The sequence below is a fragment of the Scylla paramamosain genome, chromosome 27, assembly GCF_035594125.1.
Source record: "Scylla paramamosain isolate STU-SP2022 chromosome 27, ASM3559412v1, whole genome shotgun sequence".
NCBI lineage: Eukaryota > Metazoa > Arthropoda > Malacostraca > Decapoda > Portunidae > Scylla > Scylla paramamosain.
Window position 1 is genome coordinate 285,001 of NC_087177.1, and position 20,008 is coordinate 305,008.

Here is a 20,008-nt window from a genome sequence, read left to right on the forward strand (position 1 = left end):
GTTGTCGATGTTGATGTTGTTGATGTTGTCCATGGGGGAATGGTGCCTTGAAACGGGTCTTGCGTATCTGCTTTTTTTTTCTTCTTCTTCTTCCTCGTCTTCTTTTCTTTTTTTTTTAAGGGTTGGTTTCAAGAGCGGTGCAAAAATGTGGATTTAAGATCTACGGCTGCAATTTATGCCCCACGTGTGTGTGTGTTTACCCCTGACGGAGAGGCCCCACGGTGCTGCTCGCCACACCGCCGCCGCCGCCGCCGCCTCCACCCGCTATGGCTTTATTAATCCCGTCCCGCTGTTTTTTATGCACATATATTTACAATGCAAGTTTATAGTATAACCTTGGACAAATTACTAGTGTTGATGTAAACGGTGGGGTGAAACGTGTACTTTTCTATACCCCCTCTCTCTCTCTCTCTCTCTCTCTCTCTCTCTCTCTCTCTCTCTCTCTCTCTCTCTCTCTCTCTCTCTCTCTCTCGTATGATTTATCTTTAACCAATGTTGCGTCGGGGTGAGTGGGAAGCCAAGGGGAAGGAAGTCACACAAGCTGAGCGATGTGCCTTCAGAAGCAGGAAGGTGGTGGTGGTGCCCCTAGCGCCTCGCTCCCCCATTACTCGCTTCCTTTTTGCCGCCGCGATGGAGGGCGTCCGGAAACTGAGAGGTGGAATATCTGTGGGGAGGGTGTTATTTTACCCCCTATATGTGGCGCTGGAAAAAATAATACCTGTTTACCGTAACCTCTCTCTCTCTCTCTCTCTCTCTCTCTCTCTCTCTCTCTCTCTCTCTCTCTCTCTCTCTCTCTCTCTCTCTCTCTCTCTCTCTCTCTCTCTCTCTCTCTCTCTCGAGTCCTGCAAGTGAGTTGATTTTTATGCATAAGGTCGTCCGTATGAAATATGTGCGTCTTCGCAATGGACGGGGCAGCAGCGACGGTGACGGCGGGTACATACTGAACGCCTGCACTCAATTGAGAAGGGAGAGAGCGCCACACGCGAAGAGAGCCATGTTAGAGAGTAGTGTTTCGACATTAAATTCCATCGGCATTCACTCGGCGCCGCAACTTAACTGGAGCGATGCGTTCCTGGGAAAGAGAGAGGGTGTTTATACCGTCCCGGGGAATAACCTGACACTATAATTCACCCAGACTAGCTTAGACACATCCTATAATCTTTATACATATATTGTTGTTCCATAATTATTGGTGCCATTTAAACATTCCTTTTAGTTTCGCCCTCTGACAATGCCCTTCAATACTTCACCATCAACGGTAATAAAAATGATCATGTATTATCGCCGGCGGTTCCTGTATGTTTTAGTGCCGATGATTTGAAGACAACAGGAACCAAGACGCTCCTGGATCCACAAAAACGCAGATAACCTTAACGCCACCGTCACCCCGAGGCGCGGACGACGAGTCTAAAAGTGGACGAAGAAGAATCGCCGTGGTTACTCTTGGCAGGGTTTGAGGAGCATTAAGTCAGTCAAACCTCGCGAATAAAATTGTTAAGAACTTCTTCCCTTGATTATGAGATCTCCACCGCCGGGCTGATTGCTGCAACATAATGGGAAGTGAAGAGGCAACGGACACAGCCAGCGACGAGGCTCACCGTCAGGGTACACAGGTAACTCGCCATCGAGGGGCAACAAGTGCTAGTGAGCCGTTTGTACAAGAGGTCGTACTTTACAGGTGGTACAAAAAGGGCACGGTGCACAGCTTGGGGACGCTGGGTATTTGCGGCGAAATACCGAGAGCGGAAGAGAGGAAACCATTCATTTGCTTTATAGACAAGGTTGATGATCTAATGACTCTCTCTCTCTCTCTCTCTCTCTCTCTCTCTCTCTCTCTCTCTCTCTCTCTCTCTCTCTCTCTCTCTCTCTCTCTCTCTCTCTCTCTCTCTCTCTCTCTCGAACGGGTGGACATTAGGATGACTATATCAGGCTAAATAAAAGTTCCTGTCACCACACAAGAGTTATGAGGTGTGTCGAGGCAAACGCTACCCATTCATCAGCTGCAGCAGGTGTGGTGGTCCTGGACTTGTCATGGGAAATTCCAAGTCAGTAGTACACCACCACCAAGCAGCCCGAGGCGCTCACAGGGTCGAGGGTGAACCAGCCATTCCTGGAGTCGGAGAGGATAACGTGTTTCAGAATTTCTGTAATTACGAGTTTAGAATGGAACTGAGAGGGACTCGGGGTGAACCAGCCAGAGTCTGTGCCGCCCGGAGCTCCTTCATTACCGACTATATCCACTCGAGGCATCAGGGACGATTGCATCTCTGGCAGAGACTTTAGGTAGCCCCGGGACTTGTATGTCAGATTTGCTTTCCACCAGACCAATTTTCACCCAAGCGCACGGCGGACGAGGAGGTGTTTTCCCCTATGATTAAGGCCGAAATTACAAGAAAGTGGTAAAAATTGGGCATAAACAATCCGATAGCCAGAAACATGCGATAGTGCCATAAATCAGATTTCATCACATTGGTATTCTGGACCAGAGGCAGCCCGGCCACAAGGGTGAGGTTTGCAGCCCCGCGTGGTTGTTGTGGGCGCCTCAAGGCCTCGCCCTGGTTATGATAAAGCAGATCGCCGCGAGGGACTAACGCACATTATCATTACAGCCAATTTGGAGGCTGCGGCCCGCCATATTTGAGAAAACTGGAAGCAGGGCGGAGCGACGCCCACATCTATTCCGTTGGCGGACGTTAATGAACAGCCGCAAACCTTCTATTCTGTTTTATCCAAATACGCCGAGACACTCGATCACACCCTCAGTGCCCCTACACGCCGCTGCAGGGACGCCGCTGCCACTAAACAGATTACACACACACACACACACACACACACACACACACACACCAATATCCACGGCTCCGCTCTGCTACTTGAAACATCACGCAAGAGTAATGATGGCAAATTATAGGCATTATTCACAAGATCCTTTTATCGCAAAAAAATCTCGACAAAAAAGTTGATTTTGAAATTTCATAGTCTCGGCAATAATCTTTCGATGTGATGAATTTAATATATATTTAGGGAAAAACGAGCAATTAAATGCGCAAGGATTTCTCCTTGAGAATAATCTTTTTAATGGCGGGTTTCGGGAGATCCTTACCGCCCCGAACACAGCTCCTCCTCTCCTGCAAAGGTTACTTGGCCCCGAGACACTCCTATCGCCGCCGCCGATCAACATAAACCAGCCGTAAAATCTCCACGCGGGCTCACGAACACCTCAGTAGCGGCTGTTTAGATATCAACAGAAAACAAAAGGCGCTAGAAGAGGACACTTTACGATGTCACCAAACAAATGGAGGTGCGGATCCCGTCGGGGAGGCCGGGCACCAAGGACGCCGCTCGCCGAGCCTTATCTCGCCCACCACTCTTATTAAGCCATAAAGGTGTTCATTACCCGCCCGGCGCGGCAAAGCGAGATTCTTGGAAACGTTAAAAATACAGACGAAACAATGGTCCCTGGCACAGACCACGGAGCTTTTACACCTTTTCGTGCGGTGGGACGCGAGGATTACCTGCCTAAAAGACGATGATGTGTGTGCGTAGCTGGTTGATGCCGCGGGCTTAGGAGCAAGACCAAGAAGAATTCCATGAGTTATCCTGAAGGAATTATTTCATCTCCAGCAGTTATAGCTAAGCGTATCTTTACAGCAGCTTCCGTCCGTTCTCCCCTCCATCACTCTCCCCCATAACCCCACCCGGTAAGAGTCAGTCACCTCCCCCAGCACCGCAGGCAGTCGGTCAGCCACCAGCACTGCTCTCCACACTCGTCATCTGTCAGTCGTCCAGCCTCCAGAATGAAAAGAAGAGAAAAAATGAACTCCCTCAAATTCATAAATATATACCATTTCGATAACCAGCAGATCCTGGAAAGTCCGCAGAAAGTCTGAGTCAGCTGACGCATCGAGGGCAGAGGGGGAAAAGTGAGCGCCGTACTGGACGAATGCCAAGGTGTGCATCACTTCAGAAATCTTCCGTAAGGGAGGAGTTTGTTGAGTGGCAGCTGATGCAACACTCGCCCTCTGGCCCTCGCTGCGGCACGAAAACACGAAAGCACAAGTGCACGAGTGACATGCTGCCATGTCACTCGCCCCGAACAGATCTGATGACGCTATGGATAAATCATTTGCTAAATTATGCACTTTTTTTCCCTCTCTCTCTCTGACTCACGCTAATGTCAGAACAGGAAAAAAAGACGGATAAAAACTAAACAGAAACGTAAGCAGACATGGCCACCCACCTATTCCCTCCTCCCCACACACACACACACACACACACACACACATACAGGGCACACGCTCGCAACAAGACGCCCCCCGTGTCGTCGTCGCGGTGAGGGCGCGGGAGTACGCTCTGTCGTTTATCACATCTTAAGTACGCGCAGTGTTCGCTCTCACGCCGCAGCATTATCTCCCTCCCTCATTTGGCATAGAGGTGGGCTTCTCTCAAGGGCTCAATGTTTAATTTCAGAGCGTTGTGGTATGAATTCAAGAGGCGAAGGGGAGCCACTCTACACAAGAGGAGGACTGGAGGCAAAGCAGATACAGCACTTTTTTAGGAAGTGTGTGTGTGTGTGTGTGTGTGTGTGTGTGTGTGTGTGTGTGTGTGTGTGTGTGTGTGTGTGTGTGTGTGTGTGTGTGTGTGTGTGTGTGTGTGTGTGTGTGTGTGTGTGTGTGTGTGTGTGTGTGTGTGTCCATCAGTGCAAGCAGGCAGTTGTTAGAATGCCTGTTTGTTCCAGAAAGGTAACAATCAGCCTACTTCCTTGTCTCGGCGAGGCGTACGAGACACAGGCCACGTTTCACCCCACGAAGCACCACGACCTACTACTAGTAGACTCTCCTCGGCAGTGCTGCTTTCACTTATTACTTAAACTCCTTTTTGAAGTTCCGACTCGGCGGCGCTCGTCTCTGCACTACAATCAGAACACCACCTGAGGCACCTGATGGGCGGGCTCGGCTAAGTGTGGCCCGAGTAGGGCTTGAGAGGAACAATCAGTCGGGGATGTGGGGCCGATAAATTAATCTATTGCTGGAGGTGTTGATAACGGCGTCGGCGATGGTGGTGGCGCGGTGCAATGATGGTGTTCCTTGTTGGTTACAGTGAAGAAGGGTTGTGATTGAGGAGGATGTAGCTGTGGTCATGAGGACGTGATGGTGGTGAAGAGAATAGTGAAGTGCAGTGATGGCGGCGCTTTGTCTGCGGTGCGGCCGTGATGTGTGGCGGTAGGGGGTTGTGGTGGTGGTCGTGATAGTGGTGGTTGAGGTGACTTGTGGTGGTGGTGGTAGTTGGTAGTAAGTTGTGATGCTGGTGATAGTAGTGGTTGAGGTGAAGTGTGGTGCTAGTGATGGTAACTGGTGGTGTTGGTGATAGTGGTGGTTGTGATGTTAATGAGAGTGGTTGTTGTGGTAATGTGTGGTGGTGGAGAGAGTGGTGGTTGTGGGTGACTTGTAATGCTCTGATAGAAGTGGTGGGCGTGACTGAGGTGTTTGTACAGCAAGAAATATTGCGCCACTGACAACTATTATATCTAACATCACAGAAGCCGACCGCTTGTATCTACAGTTACGATTCCTACACATCAATGAAGCTCCCTGACATTATCTGTAAAACCACCGCGACGTCTTCAATGGAGGAGCATCTTACAATTACAACAATTTACACAATAAAGAAGAAAAAAAAACAATCTAAGTGAAATCCTAGTAAGACTTCAAAAGGAATCTTAATCATAATAATTCTTACATGTAGTAACAAAGAACGGTATAACACACACACACACACACACACACACACACACACACACACACACACACATACACACATTTGCAGCAACTGTAGGAGAATCTGTGCCAAGTATCCCCCCCACTCTCTCTCTCTCTCTCTCTCTCTCTCTCTCTCTCTCTCTCTCTCTCTCTCTCTCTCTCTCTCTCTCTCTCTCTCTCTCTCTCTCTCTCTTTCCAGGTAATAATGGTACCTGTTCATAATTATATCTTAGGTTTGCAAGACGAGGGTGAGATGCCAGGCTATAGGAGACGCTACGCGAAGCTCATCACATCTCCAGGTGGCAACAGAGGAAAATAAGATCAAGATATGAGTCATGTAAGAAAGTCCTTGCGGCGAGCATTTTTTTTTCCTATCTACCGGTTGGGTGTAGGAAGCAGACGGGCGTTGGGAGGGCGAGTGTGGGAGGGATAAGGGTCTTTTGGGGTGATTTAGAGTTGCGAACAGAGTGATTGGAGGTGCCTAACGAAGGAGAAAACGGCGATGGGGCGTGGCAGGAGGAGTAACATATGATATACTGAGACGTGGGAGCACAGGGATTTAAAACTTGTGGACCGGGGAGTCTAGTGATGAGGGTGGTGACGGTGGTGGTGATGGCGGTGATAATGATACTGATAGCGATGGTGATATGCTTGGCTATGTATCTCAACACTAAATAATGGTAAAAATTACAGATTGTGTTAGATATTAGACCTGTGAATAAAAGCTGGCAATGAAGGTGATGAAAATCGTTGGTCTTTCTTGTGCTACTCTTTGGGTTGATGTCTCGTTGCTGGATGTTGGTTGTCGTGCTTATTGGCGGGTTCTGATGATGGTGGTTGGTAAGACAATAGCGGTGTTGGTGGTTGCGATGCTGGATGATTGGCTGAGATGACAATGTTAGTGGTGGTGGATGCCATAAGATTAATCATGCCCTTCTGCTATGCGCACTGTACGTAAAAATGAAGTTTGAGATTGTTTACTCACCAAAAAATGGACTTAATTTTTTTTTATCCTTCTTTCATAACTTGCTTCTCTTAACCCTCCTTGCCTTCCTGCTCACCTGCTGGCCGTGATACCTACTTACTCTCCCGTAGAGGCGGTGCTGCAGCGAGGCTTACCTGGAAGAAAGAGAAACATGGTGGTCAGTGTGTGGATCAGCAGGAACAATGTCAAGGATGCCCGAGCCTTTGTGACTCAGCGGGCGTCACAAAAAGTGAACTAAATAATACTTTATAATACTGACTATCTTAAAATGTTATTAGTAATTCATATGCAACTGGCAAATCATTATTTAAAGAAAAGAAGTATAGATGCTTCAAACTGACAAATTAAACTTTCGAATAGTTATCTGTTTACAACTGGCATATAACATTGAATATTAAAAAGTAAATGTAGTGTGAAAAACAAAATTCGAAACTTAACAAAAGAGTTCTGCCTTCACAACATACAAAATACCCTCTTATTTCCCCGGCCAAGCCCAACAAGTGACACACAGGCAGACATTCCCAGACACACCGCACAGCCACAACCAAGGCGCACTCGGCGAGATTGACGGGAATATGAGTTACCTTAAGTGGGTACCTCGATTCTGGTCTATTCTACAAATCCTGAGGGAGAGAAACTTTCCTACGACACTCTTGAACTGCCAGGCACTGCAGGAGCGGGTTATCCCGGACCACCCTCCCGCTGCCTTTCTCCATTTCTGGATTCTTACATGCAGCAGAGTTCATAATTATTCGGGAGATTGTCTGGGAGGTCAGGCGGGGCGGCGAAGGATACTGTTGGTCTGTTGGCGGTGAGACGAGACGCTGCGCCGCGGGGAACAACAGGATGGACGGCTCTGGTTATCTGTCGCACTTCGTGATATGTTGCGGAGGTAGAGACGGAACGTGTCTTGTTAAGGTTTTTACCCTGACGCTCTGATCTCACCATGGAACTCGCACGGCGTGACACTTTAGCGTGAACACGTGCCGGCCACGAAGGTGCACTGCTGTACGTGTCGAACAATGGGGCTGAGAGCCACAGCCAGCACACAGGAGCAGCGGGCCTCGAACAGCCTTAGCAGCAGGGGAGCAACACATGCATGTCGCGGCAGCCATAGTCACACACACACACGACCGTCTCAACCACACAAGAGGACTTTTTTTCTAACGAGTCCAGCGCCAGAAAAACTGGACGCTGCCATTGCTTCGGATCACGCGCGCTCCTGCCACCGCTCCGGCAGGCCTTAGTGTTTGTTTAGGTCGACGTATAGGAGGGGGAGGGCTGGTGGTGTAGGTAGGGTTGGACCAATGAAGGAGAGCGGAGGAGGGAGAGAGGAGGAAGGTGGGAGAAGGATGGAGTCAAAGAGCGGCCAGCCCATCAATCTGCCACTCCCTTGTCAGCGATGACTTCCGGGCCAGATCTTTCCTCCTTATTTCATGTGTCGGGTAGACCGTTCAGCAGGGGAGAAAATAGATAAAAATGAAAAGGCCACACAACATGATGCTCCCTGAAACAACCAGGAGTAAAAAAATCAAAAGGAATGGCCAGTGTAGTTTTTGAAGTGTCTTGACATCTTTTTTTTAATAGTTCAAGTCGTAGGCAGAAGGAAATACATAGACAAGAGGAGAGATCCAGAGTTTCCAAGTAAACTGGATGAAAGCGTTAGCATACTGGATAACCCCTGCATTAGAAAAGTGGACACAGTACGGAAGAGAGCAAGGCGAGGCCGCGGGAGAGGAGAGGTATGCATTTGGCAACATTAGAAGATACTCGTAAGAGATGCAACATTGAGACGGTGAATGACAGAATTCACTGCTGCTTCACGACATTTTGTTGTCAGATGTGGAACAATAAGGTTTGTATGTGTGTGTGTGTGTGTGTGTGTGTGTGTGTGTGTGTGTGTGTGTGACCTGGAGTGTGGGTGGGAGGGAGCGCTGACCCGGCCAGAAGGATCCCCAGCACCCAATCGCACGAAGCTGAGCTCAACTTGTGAGCAGACACACAGCAGACAGGCTGCCGAGCACCCACAGCCGACCCCCAGTGTCCCCACACGGCTCTCCTCCCGGCGTGATGGGCGTGCGTGGGCGTGGGAGAGATGGGGTTGGAATGCCTTATACAGAGGAGGGAAGGTGGTGCCCTCTGGCGCAGATCTTCGGCGCAGTTCTCTGTAGCGGGGCCGAGAGGCTGCCAGAGAGAACGGGCAAAGCATAAAATATTACGGCGCCCCACCGACTCCACGATGGGCTGGATATGAAAAATTATGCTCACTGCCTCCCCCACCGTACACATAATTAACCAGCACTACACCGCACTGGAAGACCCCGCGCCGAGCATCACGCACCGCGTTTCCATTCCAGGCAGAGCAGCAGCAGGGGCGGCGGCGGCGGCGGCGGTGACGGTAAACCAACAAAACGCCACACGTCTAGCAGAAAATGTAACGTGAAATGTGATAGGTCAGTTTGGTTCGACGCTGCCAGAGTAAAAAGAAGTAATACTAGCTATGGGGTTTATCGTACACGATGAGAACAATACACACAGTACTTTGAATATCAATTTATGTTTGCATAAGATCCAAAAATGTGTTTGATTAACAAACAACCTTGCCATTCCAGCGAGATGAGTGTTGCCATGGGATGAAAGAATCTGATGAAACCGAGGTAGGTCTGCCGCTAGCCACCAAGGAGCTTGCGGCGGTGGTAACATGAGCCTCCGCGGTTACCTGAACATGTGTTCCTTGATGGACCTGACCGTGAGCCTGTGCCACGCCGCGACTCCTTGGCACTCACTTCGTCCGCGGCAACAGTGCACTGTGCACTGAAACACACACACACACACACACACACACACATACAGGTAAGAGAGAGAGAGAGAGAGAGAGAGAGAGAGAGAGAGAGAGAGAGAGAGAGAGAGAGAGAGAGAGAGAGAGAGAGAGAGAGAGAGATTATTTCGTCCATTTAAGTGACCTTGGTAGCGTGGCTGTAGATCCCTATATCCTAAGGACGGCACAACCATTACCTGCCTCACACCTTTATTGGTGCGGCCAAAACCATGGTGGAGCAACACAACAGGGGATTATACTCGCCGCACCCTTCTCTCGGCCACCTCTGCCTAAACAGCACTTTTCAGGGGATCTCACCCCTGGTCCAGGAAGGCTTGCCAGCCATCTGCAGGAGAAATTAACGAGTATCGAAGGATGCTCCGTCACGCTAATGAGAGGCTGGAGGATGTGGGAGATCTCGGAGCAAGGATGACATATTTACTCTCCGTCTATGAAGATGAATGGCCATGAAAGGGTTGTATCGAAATATTAATAAAGCTTTACAGTGGAGCGGTCTCTTGCAGCCTCCTGACTCGCTGGCAAGCCACCTGTGATGAGGCAGCGAGGCACGACCAGTGGCTGCACAGTTAATGGAAACATTTAGGAAAACTTACATGAAGATAATTAAAAGTGCACGGTTGTCACGTGTTAGTGGCACGCTAACCTGAAAGACTAATAACAAAACTCTGCTACATAATCCTTCAGATCGAATTAATGCATTCACAGGTTTTCAAGACAAGTGCCCCGTACCCAGCGACTCCTCGCGGGCAGGGTGTGGTCGCGCCCCGCCCCGTCAGGACAAGCGTGAGGAGGGAGGTCTTAGCGACGCGCAGCGACACACTTACCTTCCTAAGATATCAGGGTGAGGTCCTGCATTACTAACACGCTTTCGTGTTTGGTCAGTTCCTGGGATATAATTTCAAGTCTCACTGCACCTGCTATGGCGATGAGCTTAATCCCTCAACTCCTGAAGCTAATTTGCTACACAATATAATGGTCCTTGCCTTTCCAGCTCTCCTCGTCCCAGGCGCGGCGCCTCCTCGGGCAGGGTTTGGTAGCCTCGGGGAGGAGGGTTAGAGGGGCGCACGACACACCATCACCCGCATCATCAGCACATGGATCACAGGTTTTCTCGATTAATGCGAACGAAATTGGATCCTGGATCACAATCTTTTTACATTCCCGTGTGTTATCCCAAATGGAAAATTCATCGCCTAATTATATCAGATCGAAGGAGGAGTTCTCGTAAATAAATCTCCTAGCCAAACGAGATTACCGCCTCTGACAGCCGAGACCGGAGGAAGATTAACTATAATCGGCTCTCTTATATTTAACGTGATACAATCGAAAACGCACCTCGCTCCTATTTGCAGTAAGGTCCGCCCACCTCTGCTTCAGAAGGGCGACATTGAACCTTATCAACGTGGCCACAGCACAGCCGGCACCCAGGAGCGGCCTGGCGAGGCTGCTCACAGGAAGCAAGGCGTCCCTCCCCCTAGCACTGACTGGGCAGCGAAGCCTCACGCACATTCAAGGCCTCACACCCAATACCATCAAAAATTTCCTCATTAACATAATGCCTAGAAACTCGGCGTTCCTCTAACCCTGAAGGTGAGCCTTGGTCGATGTTGACTTACGCTTAACTGTCCTGTGCGGGAAACATTACGAGGAAGTAACTGAGACATCTCATCCTCCAAGTGACGAAGGGGCCCCGTCAGTACACCTCGGAGGCTGCGCCAGAAGACAGCAGATGGAGGTCCCTGGAGGTCAGAGCGCATGTGGCTGGTGAGGCTCATCAGTGACAGGCTGAGGGAGTCATATAAAGGACGTTACCAGGCAAGTTATGACCCAGCGTGGTCTGTCCCACCTCTGTAATGATCCCTCTCGATGCACAAAAAGTAGAGCCACAAAGGAGTCAGCATTGGCTGGCTGGGTCGTGGCTTCGATTTCTGGGAACGCGTACGTTTTCCAGCCACAGTATCACGACATGATGAATGCGAGCTATATAGAGGCCAGGTGGGTAGACGGTCTAAGCCAGACCGAGGGCGAGAGTCTAAGCCGTGCGGGGCGTGGTGGGGCATGTTCGCCGCCTTTATACTGCCGTCAACGCCCCGTCGGACTCTGCCCTCACCCTCGCCTGCCACAGCTCTACGCCCAACCAAGCGCCCCCTCCCACGCCACCAGCTGAGAATGCCAGCCCAGCATGATGACTTGGCCAAACCAGCAGCTGCTTACCTGTCGATCTGGAGATAATTACATTTCATCCTGATCATTTTACAGACCAGCCGGAGTAGTTTTATTACAAGAACTAATCGGAGTGAATGACAAGATGCTTCATTAAACGACGCTGTGTGTAAACATAAAGTGAACTACGAGTACTCCAATGAACATCGAAAGTCATGGATAAAACGGATATTCTTTCTTGTAAAAGAAGCATATATTATATATATGTATATATATATATATATATATATATATATATATATATATATATATATATATATATATATATATATATATATATATATATATATATATATATATAACTTAATCACAACATGGCATTGAAACTTAAGCCCAGTAACTTTACTGCGAGGTGCGTCATTGCCAGCCAAATATGGCACAGACCAGGTTCACAGGACTAAGAAGAATAAAAAAATGTGAAAATGCTTTTCTTTCTAAGCTAATGCGCTACGAGTACTCTTAAGTGACCTTGTCTAAATCACGACCCACGAAACACCCAAACGTAACCACTTCTGTGAAAACTCTACGAGTAAGACCCGTAAAAAGACAAACGAGAGAAAACAAACAACATTATGCCATGCATTGCAAATCCGAGGTGAGAGGCAAAGAGAAGCGAGACGAAGCAAAGATATACGAAGTAGGAAGCCGCACTCGCCAACACCTCCGGGAAGACAAAAAAGAAGTATCGCGTGCACAGTGAGTGATGCAGACGCCACCGCGAGGCAGAGTGATAGAAGGCTGAGGAGACGGCCACTTGGGGGCGGCAAGGAAAAAAGAAAACACTGCTCTTAATAACACAGCTCGCACGCAGGTAAAAAGGGTAATTGCAAGCGTGTAATCAATAAAGCAGCTCTCGAGATGTACTGCTTATACTATATGATCAGTCTGGGGAGTGAAGACAGATGGGGCTAATGGAGAAGCCTGCAGCCACTCTAGGTACACTTCTATAATTTCGGCTGTCAGCGAGTTCGACTGACCAGTTGTGTGTGTGTGTGTGTGTGTGTGTGTGTGTGTGTGTGTGTGTGTGTGTGTGTGTGTGTGTGTGTGTGTGTGTGTGTGTGTGTGTGTGTGTGTGTGTGTTAATGAGAGTGGGGTTCGTATGAGGATGAGCGACTCTCAAAAGAAAGTGCACGTGGTTGTCAGACTCCCTCCTTACTTTCCCTCTCCTTTCGCGACCTCCTCTGTCTCCTCACCTTCCTGCTACCCTTGCACTCACAATCTTCACTGCATCAGGGAATTTTCTTTTACACAACATCTATATAATCCATGTGGAATCCATACTGACATTTTCTTTTTGTGATGTAGTGTACAGAAATATATCCAAGCTAACTTTTAAAGCGAGTAACTACGAAACAGTGAAGGTGGGAGAGCGCTGAGGCAGGGAAGAAGTGAGGGGGAAGGCGGCAGGGGCTGGATAGAGGCGTGAAGATGGTAGGGGTTGAGTGGGTTAAGGATTAGGGGAGGTGGCACGGAAAAAAAGGGAGAGCTGTGGAGATGGGGAGATGGTGCAGGCTGCAGTTGGGGTTAGAGAAATGGTGGGGGTGCATAGGAGGATGCTGGAAGGTGGAAAGTTACAGGCAGGGGTGGTGAGAGGGGGAATGATAGACTATAAACAGGTAAACGAGTAAAGAATAAAGATGGAATGAGATTTAAAGAATTCTGAGAGAGAGAGAGAGAGAGAGAGAGAGAGAGAGAGAGAGAGAGAGAGAGAGAGAGAGAGAGAGGAAGAGGGTTAGGAGGGTACATCCCAACGCTCTGAAGGCTCCATGATTGATTATGATTTGATACGAAGGCCAATCAACGTTTTTGCCTCCGTCCCTCCCTCATTTTTATCCCTCGTCTGACCCCGTTAACCGAGGCCCGCTGGGAGACGAGGCCGCGCCCGCTGGAGCTTCCCTGTCCCACTGTGGAGACGCGACACCAATTGGAGCGCGTTACATGTGTTTTGAGTCACTGCTGCGTTAACAGGTTGAGGTGACGCTCTCTAGTTTCCGTCACTGCTGATTCTTATAGGTCTATTTTTTATATTTTTTTATGCTGATGAAAAGGTAATGATCAATATTAAAAAAAGTGTGGGATTAAGGAAGGGATTCAGTCTCCCCTCTCTCCCTCTCCCTCTCTCTCTCTCTCTCTCTCTCTCTCTCTCTCTCTCTCTCTCTCTCTCTCTCTCTCTCTCTCTCTGTACATATATCAAACAACATTCTTGATTCCATTAATTACGCTACGAAAAAAGTTCACGGGAAAGAAAAAGAAGCGTCACCTTATCTTAATTATGGGCTCAGGCGCTCGTAAATGCTGAATCGTGGAAAAAAAAGATGAGGGCGTGATAATTGGGAGCATTTCCATAAAGAGGGACCATTAGGGCGGCGCGGCGTGGGAAGGCGGCCAGCTGGGAGGAAGGGAGGGAAGGAGGGGAGGTGGAGGGAAAGAGTTATTGTCCATGGCAGTAACACGTATGAGGATGTGTGGTAGTGGTGATGGTAGTGGTGGTGGTGGTGGTGGTGGTGGTGGTGATGGTGGTGGTGCTAACGACGATGACAGCGACGTTCATAATGGAGATGACTGTTACTTTAATTACTACTACTACTACTACTACAACTACTACTACTGCTATTACTACTACTACTGCTGTTACTACTACTACTGCTGCTACTACTACTACTAATACTACGATGACCTTTTATGTATGTATATGTGTGTAAATTATAGATACGAGTATATGAACATGTCAGAATGTGCATGTAGTTGTGTGTGTGTGTGTGTGTGTGTGTGTGTGTGTGTGTGTGTGTGTGTGTGTGTGTGTGTGTGTGTGTGTGTGTGTGTGTGTGTGTGTGTGTGTGTGTGTGTGTGTGTGTCCTGACAGTCTTCTCCCTGGACTGAACTAATGTTACCGTGATATATAACAAAGACTGCTGGCAAGAATCACCTGAACAGACCCTTTCCATGAAGTGATATCGGTAATAATCACACAGACAATGTTAACTACTGCTATCAAGGGAATAAATTACTTGAGCCTAAATTTGAACCTTAAGCCAACCACCTTCAGTCAACAGCCTCCAATGAAAGACCAATACTGGGACACGGAACAAAGGAGAACGAAGGGAAGGTGTGAGCGGAGGGCATAGCGAGCCTGGGCTATACAGGTAGGGGGTCGAGACGCGTTTACCTGGCAGCAGACGTTGGTGGGTGGCGGTGCGACCTCCCACTACGACCCAGCTGCGGCTCACTGTTTCGAAACCCAGGTAAGGCTGTCCATTACGTACATACATTACTGGGGACTTTCTTTACGAGGACCAGCAGAGGGAAATAAGACGGGATGTTGCAATACGACGCTGTTACTATCAAAGGTGTAATAATGAACTGAACTCCCGAGTGTGGCGGTGACAGTTCAGGTCCCGAGGCAAAACTAAGTGTGTGTGATAAATGCATATGAGAAAATTTTGAACCAATTTAAAGGAACAAACAAAGGATGATATCAAATCCAGGTAGTTTCGTCTTGTTCCCACCGTTTATCTCTCTCTCTCTCTCTCTCTCTCTCTCTCTCTCTCTCTCTCTCTCTCTCTCTCTCTCTCTCTCTCTCTCTCTCTCTCTCTCTCTCTCTACATAATACAGGCTGACACTCACACGGTAAATGCATTAAGTTAATTTCATTATATTTTCCCACACAAGATGACACATTCTTCCCCTGTCACATCCACACTCAGCGAGCCAATTAAAACCAAATTATTACATGGAAGAAAGCAATTTAGCCACTTTCGGAAGCAACTAAGATATAATACAATTTATCTTCAATAGAATGAGAGAGAAGCATAAGGAAGAGAGACTACGAGGAAAAAAAAACGGTTACTTTATCAGGCCAAACGTGTTTTACTCGTTTTACTTGTCTGTCGTGGATGTATACAAACACATTATGGACTAATGCTTTTTCCTTCTACTTTACTACATCGTGTGGTAATGACTCGCACTCACTGGTAAACAGGAAGCTATACACATCTTTCAGATGTCATTTATGTGTCATGTGTACATTCTTCCCTCTTTTTCCTATTACTCGCTGAACCAACACAGTCCACATAACACCAGATGGAGGTAGCAGTTTTTTCCTCACTCTTCCAATCGAGCACCTTCTCATTACACACGCAAGACGTATAAGGCGGTGTTCCGGGAGCTACACCCTCTTTGCACACACTGGCCTACACTTCCCCACTGCCCCTGTGTCTTCTGGCGAGCGTGGCTTGTCTTATTAGAGCATTTATCTAGCTGGAATCACCACCTCCACCGCTATCAGTGTTCCCGGGTTAAAGGATCACTTCTCTCTCTCTCTCTCTCTCTCTCTCTCTCTCTCTCTCTCTCTCTCTCTCTCTCTCTCTCTCTCTCTCTCTCTGTGTGTGTGTGTGTGTGTGTGTGTGTGTGTGTGTTACGAGTATGTACTGTAGTTACTAATTTACTATGCACAAGCTATCACTTCCAGCTGCGTGAATAGAATGAAATAGCACAGCAGTCCCCACAAGCGTGCACGTAATAACATGAATTGATCGTCTTTTCACTGCATAACAACGCGTGAATTATCCAATCGCTAGAAAAAAAGAAGAAGAAAAAAACCCGCTAAATTTATCGCCTCACAATTACCAACTTCAAGCTACCGGAACTGACTCAAACGTACCATCACCACATTAATATTCACCGCCACGGCAGCAATGCGACGCTCCCGAGGTCATCATGAAACAGGAGATTTGGTGCAGCAAGAATTTTCCTTGAATGTATTAATCACAAGAGGCGGGGACGGCCTTCGCTCTCCTCACCTCCACCCTTGCCTTGGATCACACTCTCCTGCTCCGTTGAAATCACCTGCGTGTCTGGGAAAAGTGATCGCGTCTTACGGTGGATAGAGGAGAGATAACAATGGCTATTTATCCCGCCGTCTGCTCTTCGTTATTACCCAGAGGAGCAAATTACGCAGACGACGTGGAATTTCCTGAAAAAAGCCCCTTTGTAGTTGCTGGTGCGCTAGACAAGACGTCACACACACACACACACACATACACACACATCCTGCGGGAAATACCAGAACGATTGAGAAAGACATATTCCTGGAAACAAGCATTCCTAGTCTTTCCTTGTGTTGCGGAGTTCACTGGGGCACCGAAAGGAGGGAAGAGCTGAGGAAGGCAGGCGAACGTCAGGCTTGGGCAGGAGAGATAAAAGTGAAAACATATTACGGCGTGAGAAGCCTGCCAGTCGCCGCTGTCCCGAGCCTGTCTGTCCCCCACTGGCGAGTCCAGGTTCATTAAGGGAGAATGCCCGCGATGATTATAAACAGAAACCAAGAGTAACAGATGTGAGATGAAGGGAGAAGAGAGAGATGAGAGGTAGCGGAGGAGAGGAGAGGAGAGAGGAGGGGGAGAGGTCAAGGTCAAAGGGGTAATAAGGGGAAGAGAAGAAGGAAGAGGAGGAGAAGGAGGAAGGGGCCGTGGGAGGGGTTCCAATGTAGGGTATCATTACAAAGGCAGCCATTATCAAGAGCCATCACGCCACCCAGGGAACAATAGTTGGGAGCTTACACGCGACAAAAACACTTAATACAGACCCAAAAACGGGGGACGACCCTAAACAAAGAAAGCATCACGGGAGAGGCGGCGTAGTGGGAGGGGAATTGGGAAAGGGAAGGAAATGAAGGAGGAGAGAAGGGGGAGGTGAGGAGGGACCGGGGGAAGGAAGCCTTTTGGATGCGACACTCGTGCAAGACCAAACCAGGCAAGCATAAACAGGGTGGAGCAGCGTCACCGGCATCTGTGTCTGTAGAAGTACGCACACTAACCACCACCTGTTCCGCCGTGCCGTCGTCGCCTACATCACCGTCCTGCTCATCTGGTGCTTACACTCACCAGTGATGCTGATTGCCCTTGTATTCCAGTCTATAAAATTTCGGTTCTGTTTGCTATACGAAACATAGTCTGTCAAAGAACCTTTAAGATTTTGTTAATTGCAGCACGAAAACATTCCAGCTGCTTCACCTCCCATCAAGGGTCACACTCATGGTTACACAGGCTTTCCTGTTCTAGTATCTTTTCCTCTTTCAACAATGGAACATTTTGTTATGTTGCTCCTAAAAAAATATAAAACTTTAATTTACAGAGGGAAGTGATCTATCACCCCGCGAACGAAACGGCACGAAAACAAATACTTGGGCTGCCTTTTAAACTTCCATTTAGCTCCTGCTTCAAGAGGTTCGCCAAAACGTGCATTTGCAGCCCCTTCCTCCGCCAGACGCCGCCTCCGCCACGCACCACAAGAATCCAATGAACTCGTTAATATTATCTTAACAAGCATTGGTTGGCCAGAGCGGCGCAGTTTTGCAGTAGGCATGACACACCATTGTTGCTGTGTTACCCCAAATCTCGAGGGCATTGTGCGCGCAGTGGTCGGCAAATAGACGTGTCCAGGGGAGCGTCGGCGCGTTGCCCGTCTGTAACACAAACACGACGCCGCGCCGCCGAGGAAGTACACTGAATGTGGAACCTGACCAACGTTCCTTTCCTCGGGGGTCAGTTGTTGTTTCAGTCCGTTCTTCAAAGGGAAACATTTTTTCAGCGGGTGAGAGAGGGGTGAGGGAGAGCTGCGGGTGGAGGCGAGAGAACAGGAAGAGAGGAGGAGGAGGAGGAGGGTGCAGACGGGAAATAGAAAAGTATGCGGCTACATTATACAAGTAGAAACAGCAGAGGGGATGCTTGATATGTAAGCAGAGATCAGAGCAAGAAACTTGATGGAGATGCAAAGGGGCGGGAAGAAAGAGCACCAGCAGCAGGAGGAGGAGGAGGAGGAGGAGGAAGAGGAGGAGGAGGAGGAGGGAGGAGGAGGAGGAGGAAGAAGGAGTGCGATGACGACGAGGATAACGCAGACGATGAGAAGCAATGCATGTGCTGTGAGAAACTATTAATTCGGTCTTTTAGTCACAAATGTGTTAATGTAGACTTGGGGGTACAGTATGAAAGGCAAGGTGTAATGTAGAGCCTACGATAATTCTGCTGTGGATAGCAATGGGAGGTAAGGGGCAGACGCTGAGGGTAGTGGTGGATGGGGGATAGAGATAGGGAGAAATGAACAGGGAGATAGGGAGGCTGGGGAAGGGTGGGACAGAGGAAGAAGAGATGAGAGGTGGGGAATAGGGAGGCTGGGTAGAAGGCGGGGGATCGAGAGTGGAGGGGGGTTATCGCCGCATCACGTGGGAACTTCCTCCGGGCAGGCGCTAGTAGTCTCCTGGCGCACCCCGAGGCCTTTTTATGGGAGGTCGCAGAGGAGGTCAGCGGCGCGTCCCACCCTCACGTGAGCCCGGGACAAGACTCCTTACGCAGGAAAGAAAACGAAATCAGGTCACGTAATCTGAACAATTCCTGTACATCTGAGAGTATTTAGTTGAAATTTCAAGTACATATCGTGGCCCGGGTGTCATAACAATGAAGGACTTGATTTTGCTGAGGCCTCGCTCTCCATTGCATTCAAAAGGCTGCATGGGTTGCCAGATGGAGGACTAACTACATGTCCTGCCACATGAGAGAACATACGAGGGTTTTTTGCCTCGGCGTGTCTCATCAACGCCTGCGTCCAAGGCTTAATTATTGGTGTACGCGGCTGTGCACACAATTCAAAATGTTGGTTAAGTAATACGAAGTGAACTATTTCATCCAATGACGTTTTCAAGTGGTGTCTGCAAAGGATCTCGAGAGCAGGGTATATATGGGAGGCAATTAATTAGGGCAGGGCGGGGAGGGAAGCCAACAAAAGAGGCTCGCGGGAGGGGGAGGATCACTACTTTGTTTACCTGGTGGGCGACGTGCTCTCCCTGCCCTCCGTGACGCCCCTCTCCTCTTATGGCTATCAAGATGTTGATCTCACCCTCTATGCAAAGTCATTTACGTTTCCTTTTTATTTCATTCTCATTTGAGCCGCTGCCATTGTCTTTATCATTGACCAAAAGGTTATCCACCTCTGGAGACTCAGGGCGTGTGCAAATCCCTGGTTACTACAGGGTGCTCCCCACTCCAGGATTTTGAGGAGAGAAAAGTAAAAAGAAAAGTCAATTTATACACGTGAAATCTCTCGCTCTTGTCTTTGTAAATGTTTCCAGCAATCACCGCTGCGTTACAACAAACACTGGTGTGGACTAATCTGTTAATATCCGTCATAAAAACACCTCCGCGATGTACG